Source organism: Schistocerca serialis, chromosome 8 (genome assembly GCF_023864345.2).
Source record: "Schistocerca serialis cubense isolate TAMUIC-IGC-003099 chromosome 8, iqSchSeri2.2, whole genome shotgun sequence".
NCBI lineage: Eukaryota > Metazoa > Arthropoda > Insecta > Orthoptera > Acrididae > Schistocerca > Schistocerca serialis.
In genome coordinates this window covers 614,085,082-614,092,798 of record NC_064645.1, presented here as the reverse complement: position 1 = coordinate 614,092,798, position 7,717 = coordinate 614,085,082, and the positions used below count along the sequence as shown (strand labels likewise).

General features: G+C 44.4%; 1 pseudogene; it reads right to left on the bottom strand.

The window, feature by feature from the left end:
* Nucleotides 1–759: 759 nt before the first annotated feature.
* Nucleotides 760–877, bottom strand: LOC126417192 (5S ribosomal RNA; annotated as a pseudogene).
* Nucleotides 878–7,717: the final 6,840 nt, after the last annotated feature.

Here is a 7,717-nt window from a genome sequence, read left to right as displayed (position 1 = left end):
CGATTCTCTTCCGGTTTTTCCACAGTCCGTAATTCATCACTATCCAAGGCTGCGCTCGAAACTACAGTGTCAGAAATTTCTACTTCTAGGGCTATGATTGATACCAGTAAAATTCTCTTGGCCAAGAGTGCCCTTTTGCCAGTGCTAGCCTGCTTTTGATGTTCTCCTTGCTCTGCCTTTCATGTGTTATTTTGCTGCCAGACATCAGACTTTCTTAACGTCATTTATTCCGCGATCACCTATTCTGATGTTAAGTTTCTCGTTGTTCTCATCTCTGCAACTTCTCATTCCTTTCGTCTTTCTTCGATTCACTTTCAATCCACATTCTGTACTCATTAGATCGTTCATTACATACAGCAGAACGTGTAATTCTTCTTCACTTTTACTCAAGAAGCAATACCATCAGCGAATCTTATCACTGATACCCTTTCATCTTGCAGTTTAATTCCACTTTTGAACCTTCCTCTAATATCCTTAATTCCTTCTTCGCTTTATACACTGAACAGAAGAGATGAAAGACTACTTCCTTATTTTAACCGAAAAGAAAACTTAACTCCCACGGAGGTCACGAAGGCCCAAAGGGAACTGACCGGTCGCCGTGTCATCCTCAGCTCACAGGCGTCACTGGATGCGGATATGGAGGGGCATGTGGTCAACATACCGCTCTCCCGACAGTATGTCAGTTTCCGAAACCGGAGTCGCTACTTCTCAGTCAAGTAGCTCCTCAGTTTGCCTCACGACGGCTGAGTGCACCCAGCTTGCCAACAGCGCTCGGCAGACCGGATGGTCATCCATCCAAGTGCTAGCCCAGCCCGACAGCGCTTAACTTCGGTGATCTGACGGGAACCGGTGTTACCACTGCGGCAAGGCCGTTGGCTACATTTCTGTTTTACTCCCTTTCAAACCCGAGCACTTCATTCTCGATGTTACACTCGTACTGTTCCTTCTTGGTTCTTGTGCATATTCTATATTGTACAATATATAATTAGGGCAGCGATGTGAGCTGGGTCGTTGTACACTGAGCTGACAAGTCACGTGATACCTCCTAGAGTCGTGTCGGACCTCCTTTTGTCCGGCGTAGCGCAGCAGCTGTACGTGGCATGTACTCAGTAAGTCCTCAGAAGTCCCCTGCAGGTGTATTGAACCATGCTGCCTCTCCAGTCGTCCATAATTGCGAAAGTGTTGCCGGTGCAGCATTTGGTGCACGAACTGACCTCTCGTTTATTTCCTATAAATGTTCTGTAGAATGTATGTCGAGCGATAAGGCTGGCCAAACTATTCGCTCGAATTACCCAGAATGTTCTTCGAACCAATCGCGAATAGATGTGGCCCAGTGACAAAGCGCACCGTTATCTGAAAACATGCAGCGTATGAATCGCTGCAAATTATCTCCAAGTAGCCGAACATAGCCATTTCTAGCCAATGATCGGTTCAGTTGGACCACAGGTCCCAGCCCACTGCATGCAAGCACAGCCCACACCATTATGGAGCCACAGCCTGCCTGCACAATGCCTTTTTGAGAACTTGGGTCCATGTCTAAATGGGGTCTGCAGCCACACGCGAACCCTGCTATCTGCTCTTACCAACTGAAATCAGGACCCATTTGTCCAGGCACGGTTTTCCAGCAGTCTAGGGTCTAACCGACATGGTCACGGGATAAGGAGATCGTCTGCTGCCATACCCCATAAACGCCAAATTTCGCCGTACTGAGCTAACGGACACGTTCTCAATACGTCCCAGATTGAAATTCCACGCAATGTTGCTGGTCTGTTAGCACTGACAACTCTACACTAACGCCGCCACTCTCAATCGTTAAGTGAATGACGTCAGCGACTCCGCTGTCTGTGATGCGAGGTAACGCCTGAAATTTGGTATTCTCGGCACACTCTTGACACTGTGGATCTCGGGATATTGAATTACCTAACGATTTCCGAAAATGAATGTCCCGCGCTGTGACGAAACAAGCTGGGATATTTTTTAATTCCCCTCTTGTTTTGCCATCTGCCTCCTTAAATTCATTTCCTTATGTTTAGCAGACTCGCTATGGCAAAAAAGGCATTTCTGGCCAAGAGAAGTCTACTAATATCAAATACCGGCCTTAATTTGAGGAAGAAATTTCTGAGGATGTACGTCTGGAGTACAGCATTGTATGGTAGTGAAACATGGACTGTGGGAAAACCGGAACAGAAGAGAATCGAAGCATTTGAGATGTGGTGCTATAGACGAATGTTGAAAATTAGGTGGACTGATAAGGTAAGGAATGAAGAGGTTCTACGCAGAATCGGAGAGGAAAGGAATATGTGGAAAACACTGATAAGGAGAAGGGACAGGATGATAGGACATCTGCTAAGACATGAGGGAGTGACTTCCATAGTACTAGAGGGAGCTGTAGAGGGCAAAAACTGTAGAGGAAGACAGAGATTGGAATACGTCAAGCAAATAATTGAGGACGTAGGTTGCAAGTGCTACTCTGAGATGAAGAGGTTAGCACAGGAAAGGAATTCGTGGCGGGTCGCATCAAACCAGTCAGTAGACTGATGACCAAAAAAAAAAGTTTAGCTATGTACCATTAGCATTCGTGAATATAATCTCCAGTTTCAGAGAAATATTGGCCCTTATTTTTAAAAAATATAACACCAGGTATAATTTTGTGCTTAGTTTTAGGTATGTAATTGATTTTCTAATTTATTTCGACTATTAGCAGTTAGTATTTTTCATTATAGGGTGAAATCAGTAATTGTTTCGTAATTAATATTATATTGTTGACATATAAATAAATATCAATTCTGTACTAATTGTAAAGATTTGGAAGATGAAATGCTAGTATAAAGTCTGGAACCGCGCTGCCGCTACGGTCGCAGGTTCGAATCCTGCCTCGGGCATGGATGTGTGTGATGTCCTTAGGTTAGTTAGGTTGAAGTAGATCTAAGTTCTAGGGGACTGATGACCGCAGAAGTTAAGTCCCATAGTGCTCAGAGCCATCTGAACCATTTTGAAATGCTAGTAATCTTAAAGTATGTATTTGGATCTATTCGAAAACATGTTAGCAAAGCCAGCCCTGCAATAATTCCAAAATAACTAACAGTTTTATCCAAAGTATTGTTTGTGTGCTCATGTTTGTTAATTTCATGATTTAAACAAATAATTCGGCCTAACTCTTACAGTAGAAGAAACTGCTCAAAAGACGCAATTTTTCGATGTATGCAGTTAATTTAATGAGTGAAGTTTTAATTGTAATTTCTGTAAACTTAACTTCGGACAATGTGTAGTTTCAGCACAATGATATGTAAGTGCCTGATTTTTGGTCACAACACAGTCAGTCCACGACCGAGTTTCAGACGAGTAACCTGTGCTGGTTAGGACAACAATCTTTCAGCTTAACTGTGGAACAAATAATTCGACCGTGTGTAAAAACACTGACAGTGTCTCCTCCATACTTACCTGATTACTGTTCAAGAAATGTGAATTTTGTGTTTAGGTTTTACTGCTCGTAGATGTTCAACAGTAAACTACTATAGCAGTATGTGGAAGTTCGCCTGCAAACTATCAATGAGGCTTATGGAAAGTTTAAACAATAGTGCACTGGCCATACGCATATAAACGTGTATACGGGGTGTTATGAAAAAGTGAAATTAAAGTACCGTGCATCTGTCGGCTACATTATTTACAGCAGCCAGTGTCGTAATCCACAACCACATTTTTCAGCCAGTGTAGCTACGCAGTACGTCGACACCGAGGACAACAAACGAAGAGATAAAAACAGGCGGAACCGCTACAATTCGTCTGGCTCCAACTACCACTCCGCAAAGTAATTTAATTTCCGTCCTCCGCGTCCGGCCCATCGCCATCGCATGACGTTTGTCACCTCATTGTATGTATAATCTTTTTTTTTATTTTTCAGTCATCAGTCTTCCTATTCTGTGCCAAACTTTTCATCTCAGAGTAGCACTTGCAACCTAAGTCCTCAATTATTTGCTAGATGTATCCCAATCTCTGTCTTATGCTCTGCAGCTCCCCGCTCAGTCTAATGCCATGGAAGCTATTCCCTGATGTCACTGTATGTCATCCCGTCCCTTCTTCTTGTCAGTGTTTTCCATGTATTTCTTTTTTTCTTGCCAATTCCGTGGAGAACCTCCTCATTCTTTGGCTTATCAGTCTACCTAATTTTAACCATTCTTCCGTAGCACCATATCTCAAATGCTCCTGTTCTCTTCTGTTCCAGTTTTCCCATAGTCCATGTCCCATTGCCATACAGTGCTGCGCACCAATCCCAGACGTCTGAACTGAAGCTGGTTCCTTAAACATTGCGAACAGGCTTTTATGGAACAGCTGGCGTCTATTTTCCTAGTGTCTACCAACACAGTTTTTCAGCATCTGCGTGACTCCTCCCCTAGGGTCAAAGAAATCTTTGACCATACATGCTACCCTTCTTTGTGTACGTTGAATTTCCCCAATTAGTCCTATATGGTACGGATCCCACACAGGTGAACAATATTCTAATATGGACTGCACGAGTGTTTTGTAAGCAATCACCTACATTTATTTACATTTAAAGAAAGCTGCTATTCTTTACACCAAGTACAAAATTTTGCCTACTTCTTACAACAATTACTTTTGATCGAGCAATATTTTCCTGTATACAATAGCATCGTCAGCGAACTGGCTTACAACGCAGCTGATCCTATTCGATACGTCGATTATGTATATTGATAAATGGAAATAGGAACGTTTGACAGAGAGTCAGTTACTGTGAACGTTTCGGTGATAGGAGTACCCTCATCAGAATCGACAATAAACCATCGCCAACAACAATAGTTCAGTACAGATGCAGTCGCCACGAGGAGACGATGAAGAGGTAGAGAAAGTATAGGAGAATAGTAAACGTGTAATTCAGTATGTAAGGGGGATGATAATCTTACAATCAAGACCGATTATTTAATCCTACAATAAATTTCAGCTGCTTATACCGAATACACTTTTAGGAAATCATAAGAGGGGAAGGTATACTTGGAAGAGATCTGGGGACGCGGAACATTAAAGCTAGATCACATCTTAGTCAGACAAAGACTCAGAAATCAGATGTTGGATTAAAAGGTGAACCCAGGAGCAGATACACTCCTGGAAATGGAAAAAAGAACACATTGACACCGGTGTATCAGACCCACCATACTTGCTCCGGACACTGCGAGAGGGCTGTACAAGCAATGATCACACGCACGGCACAGCGGACACACCAGGAACCGCGGTGTTGGCCGTCGAATGGCGCTAGCTGCGCAGCATTTGTGCACCGCCGCCGTCAGTGTCAGCCAGTTTGCCGTGGCATACGGAGCTCCATCGCAGTCTTTAACACTGGTAGCATGCCGCGACAGCGTGGACGTGAACCGTATGTGCAGTTGACGGACTTTGAGCGAGGGCGTATAGTGGGCATGCGGGAGGCCGGGTGGACGTACCGCCGAATTGCTCAACACGTGGGGCGTGAGGTCTCCACAGTACATCGATGTTGTCGCCAGTGGTCGGCGGAAGGTGCACGTGCCCGTCGACCTGGGACCGGACCGCAGCGACGCACGGATGCACGCCAAGACCGTAGGATCCTACGCAGTGCCGTAGGGGACCGCACCGCCACTTCCCAGCAAATTAGGGACACTGTTGCTCCTGGGGTATCGGCGAGGACCATTCGCAACCGTCTCCATGAAGCTGCGCTACGGTCCCGCACACCGATAGGCCGTCTTCCGCTCACGCCCCAACATCGTGCAGCCCGCCTCCAGTGGTGTCGCGACAGGCGTGAATGGAGGGACGAATGGAGACGTGTCGTCTTCAGCGATGAGATTCGCTTCTGCCTTGGTGCCAATGATGGTCGTACGCGTGTTTGGCGCCGTGCAGGTGAGCGCCACAATCAGGACTGCATACGACCGAGGCACACAGGGCCAACACCCGGCATCATGGTGTGGGGAGCGATCTCCTACACTGGCCGTACACCACTGGTGATCGTCGAGGGGACACTGAGTAGTGCACGGTACATCCAAACCGTCATCGAACCCATCGTTCTACCATTCCTAGACCCGCAAGGGAACTTGCTGTTCCAACAGGACAATGCACGTCCGCATGTATCCCGTGCCACTCAACGTGCTCTAGAAGGTGTAAGTCAACTACCCTGGCCAGCAAGATCTCCGGATCTGTCCCCCATTGAGCATGTTTGGGACTGGATGAAGCGTCGTCTCACGCGGTCTGCACGTCCAGCACGAACGCTGGTCCAACTGAGGCGCCAGGTGGAAATGGCATGGCAAGCCGTTCCACAGGACTACATCCAGCATCTCTACGATCGTCTCCATGGGAGAATAGCAGCCTGCATTGCTGCGAAAGGTGGATATACACTGTACTAGTGCCGACATTGTGCATGCTCTGTTGCCTGTGTCTATGTGCCTGTGGTTCTGTCAGTGTGATCATGTGATGTATCTGACCCCAGGAATGTGTCAATAAGGTTTCCCCTTCCTGGGACAATGAATTCACGGTGTTCTTATTTCAATTTCCAGGAGTGTATATGCTCAGATCATAATTTAACAATAATGAAGAGTAAAATGAAGTGTAAGATAATCGGCCAAAAGAAATTAATGTGGAAACAAATGGAAAACTAAAGTACTAAAGAATGACGATGTGCGTTTGAAGTCCCTAAAGCCTCATATGCTACGATAATAAATAACACAATCGGCCATTCAATATAGAAGGCAAGGAAATCTCCGGAAAGGGAATCGCAAAAGTTGAGCAGTGAAATGTAACGTTGCAGTCTTTTGTCCCTACAGTTCAACCTGTGTATCGAAGAAAGAATGACTGAAATAAAAGAAAGATTAGGAGTGGAATTAAAATTAAGAATGAAAGGATACCAGTAGTACGACTCGATCATGACATTGCTGTCTCCACTGAATGTGAGGAAGTATTAGTGGACCTGTTGAGTGGAAAGAACTATTTAACCATTTACTGTAGCTTTAGAGTAAACAGAAGAAGGAAGATGATAATTAGGAGCAGCAGAAATTTAATTTGTCTCACAGAATCACATTAGGTGACCATGAAGTAAATGAAGTAAATAAAGTGAGTGAATTTTGCTACTTTCGAAACAAATTAATACATTACTGACGAAGCAAGGAACAGAAAGAAAAGTAAACTTGTACAGACGAAAAGTGCATTGCTGACCTACAGAGCAACTCAACTCAGTTCCCACTGTAAAGTTCCCAACTAGGGTAGCCAATCGCTCACAAACAGCCATTGATAATATCTTTATAGAAAAAGTCCAATGAATAAAATTATATTACAAAACCAATAGTCAATGGCCTCTCAGAACATGACGTGCAGTTCCTTCTGTTAAATGTTAATACTGAAGAGCATATAACATCAGTTAAATCTGAACTCAAGAGGGTGATCAATGAGCCAAAAATTGATTATTTTAGGACACTCCTCAGAGACATTCGCTGGAGTCATGTTTACAGTGGTCATGGCATGAATTAAAAATATAACACCTTTGCTAATAAAGTGCTTACCTTATCTGAACACTGTTTTCCCCCAAAACTAACCAGGGATAGAGCACAGTCTGCAAAGAAGCCATGGATTACTCAAGGAACAGAGGTATCTTGTAAAACAAAAAGAAAGCTGTATCTGTCAATCCGAAACAGTTTTGATGTTGATGCTAAGGCAAATTACAAGATATACTGCAAAATATTAAAGGCTG